The sequence below is a fragment of the Suricata suricatta genome, chromosome 2 (assembly GCF_006229205.1).
Source record: "Suricata suricatta isolate VVHF042 chromosome 2, meerkat_22Aug2017_6uvM2_HiC, whole genome shotgun sequence".
NCBI classification, from domain to species: Eukaryota; Metazoa; Chordata; class Mammalia; order Carnivora; family Herpestidae; genus Suricata; species Suricata suricatta.
In genome coordinates, this window is record NC_043701.1 from 32,290,525 (window position 1) to 32,310,081 (window position 19,557).

Here is a 19,557-nt window from a genome sequence, read left to right on the forward strand (position 1 = left end):
AAAAGGTCCAAATGCCAATTTGAAAAGAAGGAGGAGTACCAGAAAGATTGAGACCTGGAATTGACTGAAATATAAACATCAACAGGACCTAATATTTTATCAGGTAAATAAATTCCCACTACCCCACTGAGCAAACTGGGACTTAGGTAGTTGGGCATAGCACAGGGGTTGGAGTATGGATTGCTTAATCACAATGACCTGAGTGCAAAGCCCAGATCCCGCAATGGCAAGCTGTGTGATCTGGGATTTCTCATTTGATTTCTCTGCACCTCAGTTTTTTCACATACAAATCAGGGAATAATAATAGTACCTACATCACACAGAAGGTTAAATCAATCAAATCTACTCCTTAGTGTAGTGAATTACTTTATTTAGTAATTGAGCAGTTACTAGGTAAATGTGAACCACTATTTTTTTAAGTTTATTTATTTATTTTGAGAGAGAGCATGAACAGGGGAGGGGCAGAGAGAGAGGAAGAAAGAGGATCAATCCCAAGCAGGCTCCATGCTTTCAGTGCAGAGCCTGACACGGGGCTTGATCTCAATAACTGTGAAATCATACCTGAGCAAAAATAGAGTCTGATGCTTAACCGACTGAGCCACCCAGACACGCTGTGGACCACTATTATATAGAACTATGATTATTACTGTTAAACTGTCCAAGGCCACGTGACTCATAAGAGATGAAGTGAAAATGTCAACTAAGAGCTGATGAACTTTGTGTCTAAGGGTTCCTGGACCACATTATCCCTAAATACAATAGCTAATGTTCCTAATTCATCTGCTTTTCCTTATACTTAGCCCATATGTATCATGAGATGGATGTATCACTAAAATCCAAATTTATTTTTCTGCTGCACTTCCCTGATATGCCCAGCAGAGAATTCCATAGGAGTTACATCCATCAGAAATACCAGTTGTTGTTTTTTTAAACTAATTAATGTGCCAGGAAAATGCTCACATAGAATTTAGCAGGTGTAACTGTTCGTTATTCACCCACGAATATGTATTTGACAAACTACCAAATAAACCAAAACAAACAAAAAACACAACATGGCACCTTGCCTTCAAGCACAGCACATTTATAGTATAGATCCAGTGATAAAGGAATGACCAGAGAAAGGCAAAATTCACTTACATTCTGTGTTCATGGTATACTTTTAAGAAGAGGAGAGAAGCACACCAAGAATAAATGTCACCTTCCAGGCAGACTACAAGCCTACCTTTAGCATGGGCATGTATCCTGTCACAAGCACAGCAGAGAAGATGAGTTCCTTGAACCCCAGAGGACTGTTAATAAAAATCTTGCACTGCAGCATCTGAGGAGATAGCCTGACAATTCCAAAAATGCAGGCCAGCAGAGATGCAGCAATTACCAAGCTGCACTGATGATATTCTTCTGTCGTATTTTATGATTTTGATACATGTAGCTCATATCTAAAGAGAGGATGTATAGGTTTTAAAACACAAAACGTAGTGAGTGGCATGCATGGGAAAGCTTTGTAAGGTCAGAACTATCTAGAAAACTATTTTGGTACATCACTCTCCAAAGCCATACATAACAATCTCTACTCTCTCCCATGTAGTTACTTCCCAGCAAGCATGAACTATGAAAGCAGCTGTCTCTTTCTTACAACCAAATCTGTAACATCTAGTCTAGTTCCTGGAACTCAAGAGGTGCTCAGTGAACAGTTGTTAAGTAATGGATGGCTAGAAGGAGATAACTCACTGAGACCTGAGGGAATCCACGAAGGAGGACTGGACTGGGGATGAAGCAATGCAAATCTGGCAGCCTACAAGTATAAGAGGCTTGTGTTTGTCTCTCCCTAATATCAGCCAGTGCTCAAAGGCAAGACACAGAGGCGCCAGATATAAACGGAAATACAGAGAGGCGTCAAAGGACCAGGGCAAAGATCCCAGTGAGTAACGGTGCTGAAGAGCTTAGGAAAGGAATGCACGTTTAGCATCAGCACCTCCCAGGACTCAGAGAAACACTAACAGAGCTGAGAGTCCAGCAGATGAGGGCTGTTACTGCTATTGTTCAGATGCCCCAACCATTCCTCCAAAGCTTCCTGGAGAAGACCCTGGCTTTACCAATTATACTGGTTTGAGTAGAAGATTGTTTCCTTTGTTAAAACACTGTGTTCTGTAAAAACAGTCTGAGTTTCTTCCTTCAATTAAAATTTCCCTATGAAAAACAGCAAATAACCTAAATGCTCAACCATAGGAAAATGATTAAATGTTCCATGCCATAAAATAGAAAATAGCCATTTAAAATGTCATCTTTGAATAATAGTTACTAAGATACAGAAAAGAGTCATAATAAAATGTTAGTGAAAAAATAGAGGATACAAAACTGCACATAGAGTGTGAAGCATCACACTGATTAGACAAAAAAAAACTGGAAAAAATTACTTCTCAGTCTGGTACTACAAATGATTGTATAACTTTCTGTACTTTCCAAACTATCTACAATGAAGACGGTTTATTTATAACATAAAATGTTATTTATTATTAAAAGAAAAAGAACAGATGAGAACAATTACTTTCCTGAAAAAGGAACTCTCAGTGTCAGCTGGAAGGTTACAAAGCTATACCTCCAAAAGCGTTTCTGGTGGTTATGGGAAAAAAAATCAGTTGAAAGCAAAACATACCAATCAACCGTTGAGTCTCCTGCAGATAGGGCTGCAGACATTAGCACAGGTCCTGGGAGAACGATAACCTTTACAGTGAAATTATACACCTACAAAAAGGGGAGTGACCCTGGATAAAATTTAATGATGCCCCTTTAACTGTGCCATACTAATAAATGATGGCATTTTTTTTTGTTTGTTTTTAAATCTTCCCTTTCATATCTGCCCTGTGAAATATTCTGGGAAACAAGAATCACAAGGCCTTGGACATTAATGCTTTTACTTGAGAACTCTGCATAAATTATTGATGACACAGAGACTGCACTGTGTTCAAAGAGTCTGCAGCAGATGAAAGGCTTTTATTTTGGTAAAAAAGCAAGAGAATGAGAATAAAAACATGTGGGTGGCTAGACTCTACTAAGGGTTGCCAACCTTCATATTTCCTTTGGCCTTTGTTGTGTGTTCTTCTCCATTTCCTTCAGATAATTTCCTTCATTGGTTGACAGTGCTCCCATCCATTCAGTTCCTCAAGCTAGAAACTTGGGAGCATCCTTGATTTCTCCGTCTATCTCTCTTTTCTTGCCCAACTCAACAGGCAAATGCATCCTGAATATATCATCTCTCTCTCTCTCTCCCACTCCCACTGATCCATGACCCTACCACCTCCCTTCTTACAAATAGATGTCAGGCTTCCACCATCACAACCCTCCTGGCCTCTCTCCTGTACTGGGAAGACTCATGCTCTTTTCCCCACCTCAGAGTTCTTGCACATGCCAAGCCTCTACCTAAAAGGTTCTTTCTTCATAAGGCTAACTTTCTAGAATCCTGCACCTTAACTCTCAAGTTCTCAGGGAGTTTTTTTTCTGACTACCTTATCAGAGATCAGAGATCAATTATCCTCCACCTCGGCACCCTGTTTAATAAATACGGATGTGGCAGGTATTTGCTTGATGTCTGCCCTACCCATTAAACTATAAACTCCATGAAGGTAGAGACCATGGAAATACAATGTATTTTAATGAATTGAAGACTGCTTTGTTTACCCATAACTGTGGCATTTCTAGATCTATATTAGAGTGGGACAGAGAAAATAAATCTCTCACTTCCAACCCAATTTCTTTTTTTTTTAATGTTTTATTTATTTTTGATACAGAGAGAGACAGAGAGGGGGAGGGGCAGAGAGAGAAGGAGACACAGAACCGGAAGCAGGCTCCAGGCTCTGAGCTAACTGTCAGCACAGAGCCTGACACGGGGCTCGAATCCACGAATGTGAGATCTGACCTGAGCCGAAGCTGGAGGCTTGACCAACTGAGCCACCCAGGCGCCCCCCAACTCAATTTCTTAAGTCATTGTTTATTTCTGCATTTGTATCCAAAGCATGCCTTACCAGGCCAATTTCTGGAATAAAAATTTGGCACTGAGAGTTATATCCATGAAATATATCCTCAGTCTCCAAACACCTGGTATTAAGCTGGCTAACCTACTCTCAGATGTCACAGACTTCATATTACATCTATTTAATCCAAATCCTTTAATTATTGCCAGCCTAGGAAGTTTTCTGACAATGTACAGAGAGTATAAAGTGCCAGACACTAACTCAGTGTAAAATCAAATGTGGACATTCACATTTGCATGATTTTAAAAATTTCATAGAAGACTCTAAGCATAATTCTATCCTATGGACACCATATCACAAGGCCCACCTACGCAGATTCTGGGAGAGCTTCAGTTCTTGCAATCACACGCTCCACTCAGTAAAAGTTCCCCCTAACTCATCTCATAAACAACACTAAGACTACCATATGCCTGTAATTAAATTGTTCTGATGAAACGCATAACTCTCAGGTTCCAACTGCTTCCCCTGGGATGATGACCATTTCTAAATCCCCTTCAGTTAAAGTGGGGGGGGGGGTATTATCTTTAAATTTTTTATTTAATTTATGTAAACTAAAAAAAACAGTTCACCCTTTTCTATTTAAATGTTTAAAATGTTCAATTTACCACTTCAAACACGGGCTCTATGAAGAAAAAAGATGAGTATCAGAAATAATTCTGATGAACCCACAAGGTACCACAAAAAACCGTGCTTTTTAAAAATAACTGATGTCCTTAGTTTAGTATTTTGCTCAATTTGTTCAATACAATTTAAATCTAAGACCATCTAGTAAAAACATTAACTCCTCCAGAAAGCTTTATTGTTTTTATATTAGTGCTATATATGACACTCCTTTTATATATATTGCATTAAATCCTCCCAGAAATACTAATAGGTAGGCACCAATGCCATACCCATTTCATAGATCAGGTGGAAGTTCAGAGAAACAAGTAACTTGGCAAGATTAAGCTAAAGTAAGTGACAGAGCTGGGTATTAAGTCCATGTACTTAATAACTATCCTAAAGCAATAAATGTATGAATGAATGCCTCATCCACAGAGCATTTCTGAGGTGTCTTCTACACTTTTATCAGATTATAACTACTGTTCTTCTGTTTTTTAATCCAAAGTCCCTAAGTGTTTTCATTACCCATTATAGCTCAAATCACTAGTAAGTGAGTGAAGAAACATTCACTTAGTATATGGCACATACTAGGCCCTGTCCTAAGTATTGCTAAGGCACAGAAGAAGAGAAGAAAGCTCCATTCCTGGGGACTAATTAGAACACAGTGGAAGGGATAAGTGGTTGTCGCATGATGGGTGGCACTCTGGGAAGCCCCGTGCAGTGACCAACTACCTCCCCAACAGAAACTGAAACAGGCTTTACAGAGGAAGTAATACATGAGCTAGGATTCTAAGGATAAGCATAGATTCCCCAGGCAGAAAAGGGAAGAAAAAACATTTCAGTTTGCAGAAAAACATTTGCAGTGATGTGAAACTGTAAGCATATGACCTATTAGGTAAAAAGCAAGACTTCAAACAGAAGCTGGAGGGACGCCTGGGTGGCTCAGTCGGTTAAGCCTCCGACTTCGGCTCAGGTCAGATCTCACGTTGTGGGTTCAAGCCCGGCATCAGGCTCTGTGCTGACAGCTAGCTCAGAGCCTGGAGCCTGCTTCCAGTTCTGTGTTTCCTTCTCTCTCTGCCCCTCTCCCTCTCGTGCTCTCTCTCTGAATCAAAAATAAATAAAACATTAAAAAAAATCGTTAAAGAGAAGCTGGAGTTGACAGTGTCCAGAAGAGAGAGAAAAACAGGCTCATCCGACAGGCTGAATGCAGACTGAAAGGGTCTTCTATGCCACACTTAGGAGACAGGGCTCATTCCACCCGTGACAGTGTGCCATCAGAGAGGCAGTACAGCAGAACTGGCAAAACACAGACAGAAAGACATGGATTTGAGTCTTTAAGTAGAATGCATAATATGTGAACCACTTCCTGCAAAAGGCAGATAGCACATTCCTCCTGGGGGTGGGGTAAGGTGTAAACGGATGAATTTATCTCTCCACATGAAACATCTGATACAAAGCAACTGCTGAACACATGCTGCTTCCTCTCACCACTGGGAATTATGACCTCTCTAGAACATGGTTTCCCTTTAACTAACAGGTAGAGATCCCAAAAGAGTGCGATCAATTAAAAGCTTGAGAGCCAGGGAAAGTCCCTGTAATACTCTCGGCACAGAGCTTCATCTCTGCGAATAAATGTATATATTCCACAGATTTTATTGATCATCAACAATGTGCCAGGCCTTGACATAACCGCTAGGCACACAAAATGAACCATGCACACCCCACCCCAGCCTCACCCCCAAAATCTCTGCCTTTATGGAGCTTTCAGGGGAGGAGATCAGAGGGTAGGGGAAATAGACAATACACAGTAATAAATAAATTCTATAATCTATTAGGAGGCGATAAATGCAGTGGAAGAAATTTAAACACGGTATGGAGATGGGAAGTGCCAGCACGAGGACTCCCTGAGAAGGTACCATTTGCTCAGAGACTTAAAGGAAAAGAGGGAGTGAGCCATGCAGATGTTTAGAGTGAGAACATTCCAAAAAGAAGGACTATCACATGCAAAAACCCTAAGGCAGCTGTGTGCCTGGTGTTAAAGGGATAGTGAAAAGCCCTGTGTGGCCAGCTAGAAGGAATGTAATAGAAGATAAGATCAGAGAGGTAATGGGACCAAATCCCATAAGGCTTTTACTCTGAGGGTGAGGAAACTGGGCGGGTTGAGCAGGAGAGAAGTCTGACTGTCTTTTGAAAAGATTCTCTGGAGCTGATGTGTTTGGAATAGACTTGGGAAGCAAGGGTGAAAGCAAGGTCACCAGTCAGGAAACCTTTTCAGTAATCCAGACAGAAAATGATATTAGAAATTGTGACGGTAAAGCCAAAAAGACTTCTTGACAGAGTCTATGTGGAGAGTAAGAAATAGAGCGGTCATGGATGACTTCAACGAATTTTTGCCCTGAACAACTGAAAGGACGGGGCAGTTATGCTATGAGAAGGAAACAAATGGATGGGTAGTAGGTGGAAGAGGCCCTAGAAATCAGGAGTTTTGTATGGACTGAGTTTGATGTATGTATGTGTCGTCCCAGGGGAGATGCTGTGTAAGCTGCTGGATGAATGGGTCTGGAGTTCAGAGAAGTCTAGATGAGACTAGAGTGGTCCAGACTAAGTCTAGAGATCTAGAGATAAAATTTAAGAGATGTCTGCATCTAAATGACATTTAGAGATAGAAGTAATAGATGGATAAACAAACATTAACTTTGGAGTCACAAAATTCTTTGATTTTTGGCTCTGACATTGTGTGACCTTAGACAAGCTTCTTCAAAACTTCTCTGAATTCATTTCCCTCCTGTGTGAAATGGGATAATAAAACCTGCCTTTGGGATTGAATGAATTAAGAACACAAAGCACCTAAGTGGTACCTGGTACATGTCAAGCTCTCAGATGGTATTGGGTTTATCAGTTTTTAAGCAAATGAGTGATTTTATCCAGTTTGTTTCATTAGAAAGAGAGGTTCCTCTATCCTCTCTCCCTTTCTTTCACCTTCTTCATGTCTGCTTATCCCCTCCCCTAAAATGAAAAGTTCTCTCAGACACATAAATCAAAACTGCAACAATCCCTGTTTCTTTATGAAGCTAAGAAAGAAGACAGCTAAGAAAGAAGGAAAGGGGAAAGTAGGCACTGGCACCCATCCCAGTGCTGTGCACTCTGAAAGAACAATAGATGTTGAACCTAAGGACAAGAAGCAGGGGTGGTCCAGAACAAGAGTATTGTAATATGCTTTCTTCAGAGTTGAAGCTCTTGCTGATAGGAGCTTGGTTTTCTCTTGCCCTCTCAAAGCCTCTTTGAGAAATGTAAACATAATTAAGTAAAACTGGCTAGAAACTTAAGAAACACAGACTGGCATCTTCCAGACGAAACAGGTACCAATGTTCCCAAGAATGGAATCTCTGTCAATCTCTGGAAATAACATTTGCTATATCACAGGGGTGTGTTGGTGTTATTCATAAGATTTGGACTTAAAAAATTGCATTAATATTAAATCTGAAGAACTAAGGTGTTGTTGGGCTTCCTTTAGAACCCACTCACGACAAACATTCATTGACTAAAGGCGATTAAACACAGGAAACTTGCTGGCCTCCTCTGAGAGGTCCTGTTGACCTGGGAATACGAGGCACTTATCACAGGAGTAATATATATTTAATCGAGAAAATATTTTTTGACCTAATGACTTCTTCAAATAGATAGAATTTTGTTAGGCCACAATGGAAAAAGGAAAAAGGAAAAGTCTCAAACACCCCAGCAATGCATACAATGCTTGCTTCATTAGTCACTATTTTTATTAACACCAATTTCAAACAACAACTCTAAAACTATAAAGCATAAATAATTCATCTTTATTTCCCCCACTGGGAAGATTAAGTCAAAATAAAAAATTACCAAGACCGAATACATTTCCTCCCCCAATTTGATATAATCAGACATGAGGAAGTAGAGAGACATAGCAGCAAGGTGTTCCAAAGATTGATTATTCATAGCATGAGTTTTGTGATGCTTTGAAGATTATTAATTCTTGAATGTCTACTTTTTTATGGACTACTATGATAATTCTAAAACAAAAACGTGAATCATTCTGTGTGTTGCAATGATGGTTCAAATATTATTTATCCCACCCTTAACACTTACATTGAAAATTTCAAAACCAAAAAAGAATTATTATTAATTATATCATTCATGAAAGAATGTATACTGACTGGAACTACCAAGGGGCACCTGGGTGGGCATCTAACTCTTGATTTCAGCTCAGGTCATAATCTCACGGTTTGTGGGCTCAAGTCCTGTGTCAGGCTCCACACTGACAGTGCAGAGTCTGTTTGGGATTCTCTCTCCTATCCCTCTGTCCCTTCCCTGATCATGTGCTCTCTTTCAAAATAAATAAATAAAAATTTAAAAGATAAAGTAAAATATATATTAAATATAACAGTCTTATAGATTATGCCAAATCACATTTTAATATTTATTATATGAACTTTTCCCTGGAAAGAGAAAAAATTCCATTATTGGATCAAAGATTCAAAAGAAAAGAAGTATAAAAGTCCCAGGAGAAAATATATTTGTTTTTAATCTTGGAGAAGGGAAGGCCTTTGTAGTCATGATACAACAAGAGCCAAAAAACTTGTATGTATCAATGAAAACCAATTTTATATATATTTAACAATGTTCAACCTCATTCATAATTAATGAAACAGATATTATTTTTACCCATCAGGTTGACAAAGATAATCATACAAAATTATGATGCTTCCTTTGATCTATCAACCTTATTTTATAGGTAAGAAAACTATGTATCCTTCCTAATATCACTGAAGTGGCAGAACTATCATTTTTTCAAGTTTATTCATACACAGCACTGTTGAAAGTGAAGTGAACAGATATCTTTATACATTATTGTTGGTGAGGTCTTATGAAACACTCTTGGGAAAAAATGTCAAATATCCCATATCCATGGCCCCTGAAAGTGCTACACAATTTTTCCTGTTCATAAGACAACAGCTTATCTATTGTTGAAAAATTAAGATATACCAAAGTCTTGTGCCTCTCCTAGAGATGGGCTTTATATTTCCAAAACAGAAAAACTACACAAAGGACTCACATAAACTAAATACTGTGTCCTTATATCCATCAGGATCCCAAATAAGGGAAAACACATGGTTGGACGTCAGACTGCCTTCCCTCCCCTCTATTAAGAGTTACATAGTCATACCATGCATTAAGCCACAGGACATGGGCACTCCGACTTCTGTCCCGCTCTCACTACTGCCAAAGGAATTGCATTGGCTCTAAGATCCAGATCATCTGCACATCCAAAGCCTGGCCATCAGAAGACAATGTTTGACACTGTTATTTTATAGGGAATAAAAGGAGTGACACTCTGATCTGTGTCTCTTAGTGTCTTACATTATCCACTTTACTGTAACTAAAAATCAAGGCACCATCTTGCCCAGACAGAGGCTATGCAGAATATGCACTGGATGAATTATTTGGAGAGTAATTTAGAAACAATCATCAAAATTTTAAATAGATGAACTTATCCACCCATACCACTTTTTGCAATTTATGCTGCAAATATATTTGTGCATATTCATAAAGACTTTTGCCATACTGAATGTTGGTGTCCCCTCTACCAAAATTCATAGTGTTGAATCCTAACCCCAAAGACCGTGGTATTTTGAGGTGGGGTCTTCAGAAAGTGAGGGCACAACCTTCATGAATAAGATTAAAGCCCTTATATAAGAGACCCCTGGGTACCTGGGTAGCTCAGTCAGTTGAGCGTCTGGCTCTTGGTTTTGGCTCAGGTCATGATCTCACAGTTTGTGAGTTCAAGCCCCATGTCAGGCTCCTTCACTGACAATGCAGAACCTCCTTGGAATTCTCTCTCTCTCTCTCTCTCTCTCTCTCTCTCTCTCTCTCTCCCTCCTTCTCTCTGCCTCTTCCCCGAGCTTGCTCTCTCTCACTTGCTCTCTTTCGCTCTCTCTCTCTCTCCCTCAAAATAAATAAACTTAAAAAGAGAGAAAGAAAGAGACCCCAAAGAGTTCCCTTGCCTTTCTGCCATGTAAGGACACAGCAAGAAGATGGCATCTTGATGCCATCCCTCACCAGAACCCAACCATGCTGGTGCCTTGATCTTGGACTTTCCAGCCTCCAGAATGGTGAGAAACAAATTTCTGTTGTTTATAAGCCACCCAGGTCTATGATATTTTGATACAGCAACCTAAATGGATGAAGACAATTTATAATGGCCAAGCCTGAAGACAATTTAATAGCCCATCAGTAGAGAACTGTGTAAATTGTGGTACAATCATATAAAAGAATTTTTTAAAAGGTGTTTTTAAAAAACAACTCAATCGATACAAATGGTAAATCTCTACATCTCTTTTCAACACCTGATTAAAAAGGCAATAACTCAAGGAATATAAAAGCATGGGCAAAAAGTTCCCATTTGTGTAAAATGAAAGGAAAGAGAAAATATATACACCATTTATTATGCAAGGATATTTCTGAAGGTTACATATGGCCACCCACATTCCTTGGCCCATAGCCCTCTTCCTCCAACTACAAAGGCAGCAACAGCAGGTTCAGTTCTTCTCATATTGCATTGTTCTGGCCTCTTCTGCCTTCCTCTTCCACATTTAAGGACCTCTGTGATTATACTGAGCTCACCTACATAATCCAGGATAATCTCTATATTTTAAAGTCACCTCATTAGCAACCTTAATTCCATCTAAATACCTTAATTTTCCATTGCCATTTGAAGTACCATATCCACAGTTCAAGAGGTTAGGACACAGACTTCTTCAGAGGTCATTATTCTGCTTACCACAGACAAGGGCATGCAGTTTAGGGAAAAGGACTTTCTTATTTTTAAGGCAAAATATGCTTTGCTGAAATAGCCTTTCCAGCTATTTCAGGAAAATAGGAACATATGTATGTATGCAGGCAGAAGGAGCATTTATGTGTGAGAAAGGGGATCTTTTTAAAAGACAATATACATGAGGAGAGAGAGTAATAACGCAGTAAGAAACCAGGTATAGGAAACTATATGGAAAAGAGGGGAACATTCTAGTTAGCACCAAGCATTAATCAAGTTCTCCCAGTAGCAAATATTCTTGCAAACAATACTATTGTTTCATAGCTCTGACTACTTTAGTGACTGTAACATGAACTCCTGGCACATTAACATCTCTAAGCTCCACTGGAGGAGAAGAGCAAGAGCAGGATTTACAATAAATAAGCAGTCTGCTGCCTCACCTATTAAAATTACATTCATCCTCAATGTAGAAATAAACGAATGTGCAGTAAAAATTTAATCCTGTATTTCAATATGACACAATTTTAAGCCCTTTAAATGAAAATTCACCAATACATCTGCATACACATCACCCAGGTTTTCTTGCTCACATTCAGGGGCACCCCTGAAAACTTAACCAACAAAATCCTTGAATATTCAAGATAGCATCTTCTACTGACGATAACTCTGCCTCAATCCAGAGAAAAGGGAGTAGATGGTACAGGGAGGAAAGAAGAAGAGAAGAGGAAAAAAGATGAAAAATAAGGTTTGATAGGGTGTGTGTGTAATTCCATGAACTAGGTTTTATAGAATGAAACTAGAGAAAAATATTCTTCAAGACACTAGATTAATTCAGAGTTAATTGTAGATCATTTTGACAACTATATTGCTGCACAGGCTCTATTAAATGCAAATATAAAAGTGTGCACCCATATACACACATACAAACACACACACATCAGCAACATTTTTTACCACTGATGGTTTCCCAAAAGGTAAGAGCACTCTATAGTGACAAACCCAGATGCACTGGTAAAGAAATGAACTGGATGGGCAGATTAAGATTCCAATCTTTAAAATAAAGTTCCCTACAGCCATTGCCTGGAGACTTACAGTGAAGCAACCCACTCAGATGGAATGCGCCATGCAGACAGGATTTTCTGTGCAGAGTAAATATACACTTACTCACCAACTGAATTTCTTAAAAGGAACTACTTTCCATGTGCAGGGATGTCACTGATGAAATTTCTTGGGCTCTTCTGGCTCCCAGGGCAGATTACTTTTCTTAGGATCACCATCCAAACTTTGCAGGGTGATTTGCAGTCCTAGCCAGTGTGGTCTATGACTATAAAAAGGTGGTCCAACTGGCCCAAACTGAACTCAAGCCAGACTCACCAGGATCACAACTAAACCAAGTGTCCCAACCACCCCTGGAACCTACACAGGTATGGAATGGGTGGGGTAGGGGATTCATTTCAATCACCTTCCTTTTGCACACACACAAAAACATGAATTTAAAAAAATAAAATTAAAAGTTCTTTTTCTTATACAATAGAGAGAAAGTGAATGACGTTACTGTGTTTTTCCATTACCTTATAACTTCTGAATATACACAAAGATATTTTTAAATATATACCTAAGAAAAGTACAAATTCCCAGGGTAATCTGATAATAAGAACCATGTATTTTAAACTGTTGAAGTCTTTTGTCCTCCAATTCTATTTATAGGAATTCATCCTAAGGTAAAAAGCATGGCTATGTGCAAAGATTTAACCATAAGAATGTTTGCCACATCTGTTTATAGGAGGAAAAAAGTGAAAAAAAAAACCCACTAAATAACCATTACTAAAAGCTTAGTTTAAAAATGTTTCAACCCACAACAAAATAATCTGTGGCTGTGGGGCACCTGGGTGACTCAGTAGATTGAACATCCAACTATTGATTTTGGCTCAGGTCATGATCCCAGGGTCATGGGATCGAGCTCTGAATCAGGCTCTGCAGTCAGTGCTTAAGAATCTCTCTTTCTCCCTCTTTCCCTCTCCTACCTCATGCTCATGCTGTCTCTCTCTCTCTCTCAAAAATAAAATAAAAAAATCTGTGGCTGTTAAATCTGGCATTGTGGCAAAATGCTGTGACAAAATAATATATTGTTAAATGGAAAAATCAGATTGCAATACACATATCACTCAAAGACTATTTTATGTTAAAACAGATTGAGAAGTTATCACTAAGTGGGAGGATGAGATCTTATTAAAGACATCTGCCTTAAAGACAGAGAGTGGAGATGTTCACTAGATTTTACACACACACACACACACACACACACACACACACACACACAGACGCCTATATATCTGTGTTAGTTACATATAGCAAGCTATAACTAGCTATATATATAGTTACATAGATAGCTATATAGTTAAATCTCTCATTACACCACCCTATAAGTGTTCAGCCAATACATGTTTATTTGTATTTATACTTCTATAACTACCTATTCCACACTTACTATATGTGTAACACTGTTTTAAGCCATTTGCATATACCCTTTCAACATGGGCTGCATGTCGTCCTCAACTGAAGATTTTAAATTTACCAAAGATTACTTGCCCAGTAAAAGACAGAATAAAGATTTAATCTCAAATCAATCTGACTCCAAATCTCAGAGCCTTCTTTTTCTTCTCCCTCCCTTTTTTCACATTTATATTATTTAAAATGTCTACAATGAAAATGAACTTTGGTATGTTATGGAAAACAATATGTTATTTTTAGATGTAAAAAGATTAAAATGGGGGTTCCCGGGTGGCTCAGTTGGCTAAGCCTCCAACTTTGGCTCAGGTCATGATCTCACAGTTTGTGGGTTCAAGCCCCGCATCAGACTGTGCTGACAGCTCAGAGCCTGGAGCCTGCTTCAGATCCTGTGTCTCCCTCTCCCTCTGCCCCTTCCCCATTGGCACTCTATCTCTTTCTCCAAAATAAATAAACATTAAAGAAAATTGTTTTAAAGATTAAAATTGTTTCGTGTTTTAAAAATAGGTCTCACTCTAACTTCGAAAGATAAAAATCTCAGCAGGTATCAATTGATACTCACTAGGGGAAAATTTTATTTATAAGGAAGATTCAAACTGGCCAGTAAAGATTAATACAGGAACCAAAGTGAGCAAGTCTTCTTGAGCAATAACAATTCCCAGAGCCTACCATCTGCTGTGGTCCTCTCTACACTTGGTGGGCCCCGACAGAACTCTTTTCTAATTAGCTTAGGAATGATCATTAGCAATGAAGAGGACTCCAAGTAAATTACAGAAAAGTTACCACAGTAGATCTATCTTTTTTAGCACCTAGCATCTATCAAGTATTTTCCACTAAAGGCTGTAATGAAAGAAAGTCCAGATTCTTCTCTCCCACCATCGTCCCTCCTTTAAAGATCATAGGGCACTAAGTATTTTTATCAGACACTTCTGCCCTCAGAATCTCCACACACTGAGCACAGTATCTGAACAACGAATTCGGTGTAGTCGGGGGTCACTCTTGCTCCTGGACAGACGACACTTATGCCCTGTCGTGAATTACTTCCCAAAGCATCTATTTACCATCAACCCAATAACTTAAATGTTGGGTAGAGATGAGCTAAACTCCACCGTCAGATACTGGAGTCAGCTCTATCTAGCTCTATCTAGCTGACTGAAATAACGTCATGAAATTCAAGATTATGGTACTTGCCATATAATTAAAAGTCTCATGTGATCCCTACCTCACAAATTCAGAAGCAGAGGTTAGCAGTAAAAACTCCTGGAGCAAGAACAATTTTTAAAAAATCTTTTAAGTTCAACACAGTGTGGAAACATGTTATGGATAATTTTAACAGTTCTTGAAAATTGAATAAAATATTCCTTCCATCTCCAATAGAAGAATTTGAAAAGACTAGATAGCACTCAATTATCTTGATTCTGAAAGAGACTGTGTACCAGTTAACTCAGGTCCAGTCAAAGCAAGAAGCGATGGTCGGAGGCTAGGATTGACTTTTTTGAATCAGTCTTTACCATGGACTTGTTTCCCACCCATCTGAGTGTCCTGTTCAGTTTAAAATCTTTTCCTCTTCATTTTAAAATTGGCTCTCCTCAAGAAGCTTTTGTGGTTGTACTGAACATTAAGGGTATAACATAAAAAGGCAATGCTGTGTATTTTCATACAAAATACAAGGTCATGGGACCTTGCTCCCAAATGCCAAATTCTTCTTATCACCAGCATACAACACCAATGTCAGGGGGAAGGCTGCCTCATAAAACACAGCTCAGGCCATTGCTCTGGCTGCCCACACAGCTTCCATGGCAGCTGCGCAGGGCAGGACAGCTCTCTCCACTCTCTGCACTGCCAGCCCTCCTAAAGCCAGGGTGCTGGGTCCACTCGACAGCTTTTAAATCTGGTTAGGAGAGAAAACGTTCATATGAAGCAACCTGCTGGAGTTTCTAAGAGTATAAAGAGGGTCTTTAGGTTGAAGTGCTAACCACTGACACGAAAAAAAGTCGGACACTGTCATCATATTCATTTCTACCCGTAGAAAAGGATTTGAAATTGAAATGGGATTGGAAGATTCAAGCATTTGGGGTTTTCCTACCAAATGCAGGGCATTTAATTATTATGCAACTATTGTTTCAAAATACAAAATGGGCATCCAAACCCAAAAGTGTATCAATGTGACACACGGTCTCCCCAGGAAAAGACATAACTGCCACCTAAAGGCTCCTGGCCCCACTTCCTTTTTCTGTTTCAACAGGATTCTCGGAAATGGCAGCTTAAATGATTATCTCATTTTCACAGAGGCTGGGAAGGAAACTATGTACAAAACCTTCCGCAGCTGCTACTTGAGCCTGATTTCTACTACCAATTTCCAAAAGCAAAGAAAAAATTTTTAAAAAGGCAAAGAAAATATAGTCAGCTAAATGAGTAAAATTTCTGGTAATTTCCTATCTAGGTTTCACTGATTTGTCATAAATATCACACTGTCCCTCATTCCAGACATGATGTTTTTGGGAGTCTCATACAATACAAATGATAAAATATGCTGCATCATCTGGGCTGACATCCAATCACCAATAATGGTGACTTGATCGCCGCAGAGAGCTGTTCAACTCATAGGGAGGCGGTTCACTGCATGAAGGCAAAACGGAAATTTTAGTGCTTCAGGAGTAAGGAGGTCTAATAAAACACAGGAAAGTCAAGCCTTAATGTGTGGAATGAGCTTCCCAAACTATAATAAACAATTCCCAGAGAGATTTCTTAAATAGCAAGTAACTGTTTTACTTGTCAGCATGGGACCTCCACAAATGCAGTCCAGGACAGAAAAAGAAAAACCAGTGTCTCGGGCTTTTAGTGCTAATATTCTAAGAAACCTTCAGAATGATTTATGAAATAGGCATGAGGTTATATATTTATTTGTATGTATCTCAAGAATTCCCAATCATCTGGTTGTTCATATTAGATCCTGAACTAATAAAATCTTTGAGGATTGTTTATTCTACAAAGACTTTTACTCAGGGAAAAAAAAGACTAACCTAAATTATTTGAAGCTACAAATTAGAGTACATTCAATGCCAAAGGAAAGAAAAAATTAATCTCATAAACAAAGTCCAATTTTTCTCCTGCCTAAAATTGTCAAGTAGAGAAAATCCTGAAAATATTTATGAAAAAAACTATTCTCATGCTGGCAGCAGTGGTTAGAATGGAGGTATTTCCTTTAATTAAAAAGAAAAATCCTAAAAAAATAACCACATAAATTGCTGTGAAGTGAAACGGTTTGAAAATGATGAAATTGAAAGGCAGTTAAAATTTCTACTATACATATGTGTTTTACTTTAAGCAAATTGGATGTAATGAATAAAATTTGAATTTGCAAATGAATGATTTGCTCTTTAAAGAAGTCCCCCCCCCCAAAAAAACCCTAAAAATAGAAAATGTTGCTTTCAATCATTTGAAATATTCTGACAAAAGAAATCAATGCACAATTTCAGGAAACAAAGGCGAGGCATTCCCCGCATCCCTGACTTATTGTTCCATTCTCACACCACACACAGCTGGTGTTATGCAGACTCCAACTTCCTCAACAAGAGAGCCTAGAAAAGGTCAATTTAATATTAAAAACAAATGGACTATATGGTCAGGTGTGCAGCTGGTGACTGCCTAGCAGATGAAGACCCAAGGACTCAGACACCGGGGTATTTTATATCTAAAAAGCCCAACTTTCCAAACCTCTGCATGGAATCCAATGCAGGCACAGAATCTTTGCTTAGTGAATGCTTGAAGGAAACCTAGGCACACTGCAACAACATGGGAATAGTCTTTCACGATACAGATGATATTGGGTATAGTGGGAATGCCGTTCCCCTCACAGAGCCAAACAAAATCATCCCTTAAACCTGCTGGTATAAAACCTGAAAGAAACAAACCCAAAAGTAAACTTCTAGGTCTTTTATTTCCCTACTATTCCTCCTTGAATAGTGATCATTCTGTGTACCCCACCAGAGATTCAAGAAGAGTTTGTCAAATGCCATTTAATCCATTTAAATAGAGATTAAACAAAATATAGCATGCTGTGGCATCTATATCAAAATTATAAAGCTTTTTTAAAAAGCATGACTTCAAGAAAATCTAACAAACAAAAACACAAACATATAAATCAGATAAATTGGGATATTATATTTAAAAGATTCTCCTTAAACATCAAGCTCAAGATCAGTCAAAATATGGTACCACTACAAAGGTATGAATTCCATTCACATTTTCCTCAATAAAGATATGAATACTGACATTATTTTATTTAATAAGACAGTGAAAAATAAGATTAAGCACAGGTGTTAGGTTAAGTAAGCATAAAACCCAAAACCACCAATGTTCTGTCTTTAAATAACTCTTTCCAACACATAATAGACTTTGTATAGAAAATTATTAAATGGACAAATTACTTTTAATATTTAGTTTGGTAGCTGCAAGGTGAGTAAATTTCCCAAGTACTAGGGAAAATGCAATGCAATTGGAAGGATACAGCAATAACATAAAAGACTCTAATATAATAATACCTAAAAAGAGGTAACATTCATTGAGCCTTTACTAGGTATTAAACATTTTATGTGGCATTAAAACATAGTACTATACATACGCTCATTTTAGAGAAGAAGCTGAGGTGAAGAGTAGTTAACCTACTTAAGGTCACACAGCTGCTGGAGTGAGGATTCCAGCCCACGAAGTTAGACTCCAAAGCACACAAACCAGGAATCTCACCTTGCGTTATAAAGTGCAACAACAAAGTGGGGCACGTGGCTGGCTCGGTCAGTAGAGTGTGCAACTCTTAATCTCTAGATTGTGATTTCAAGCTCCACGGTGGGTGTAGAGATTACTTAAAAATAACATCTTTAGGAGTACCTGGGTAGCTCAGTCGGTCAAGCGTCCAACTTCGGCTCAGGTCATGATTTCGCAGTTCCTGAGTTCGAGTGCTATGTTGGACTCTCTGCTGTCAGCAAAATGCACTTCAGTCCTCTGTCCCCTCTTGTGCTTGCTCATTCTCTCTCTGTCTCTCTCTCTGTCTCTGTCTCTCTCTCTCTCAAAAATAAATAAACAGGATAAAATAAAATAAAATCTTTAAAAAAAAGTAAAGTGGAACAAGGTATTAAAAAATGTAGGCTACTTTCCCAGTGAGGGTGGAGCTGGAGTGGGGGCAACAGAGGAACAATGGCTTTGGAAAAGGAGTTGAGAAGAACTGTTCTGTGTGTAAAATCCATGTCTGTGATAATAATAAGGGGATGATTTTTTTAAAAAGCAGCTGAGAACCACATTTGGACAACCAGGAAAATTCATGAGTAACTCAAACTGAGATGAACATCAAAGAGTGAAAGAATGGTTAATATGTGAACAGCCGGAAATAAGTGAAAGATCTACAAAGAAGGCCTTGCATGAGAAAAGGCAGCCAGGAAAAAGCAAATAATACATGCAGGGTAGTAGTGGGAGGTAAGTCAGGAAAGAAAAGTAGGGACCACATGGTGGCTAGCTTTGAACATCTGGGCAAAATGCTTATCTTTAGTTCAAAAAGCAATAAAGAGTTCTTTTTTTTTTTTTTTTTAAAGCAATGAAGAGTTCTTGAGTGTTTTGAAC

The 19,557-nt window shown here is 38.6% G+C and overlaps 1 protein-coding gene across 6 annotated transcripts in view; it reads right to left on the bottom strand.

Annotated features, from left to right (window-relative positions):
• ST7 (suppression of tumorigenicity 7) overlaps positions 1-19,557 on the bottom strand; it is a 198,933-nt gene that overhangs the window by 159,548 nt on the left and 19,828 nt on the right. The window contains exon 1 of one of the 6 annotated variants that reach the window (XM_029924544.1): positions 1,223-1,307. The exons of the other annotated variants lie outside the window; for them this stretch is intronic. The gene's annotated coding sequence lies outside the window, so the exon portion shown is untranslated. Of the gene's footprint in view, positions 1-1,222; positions 1,308-19,557 lie in introns of those variants that run through there. 6 annotated transcript variants of the gene reach the window in all.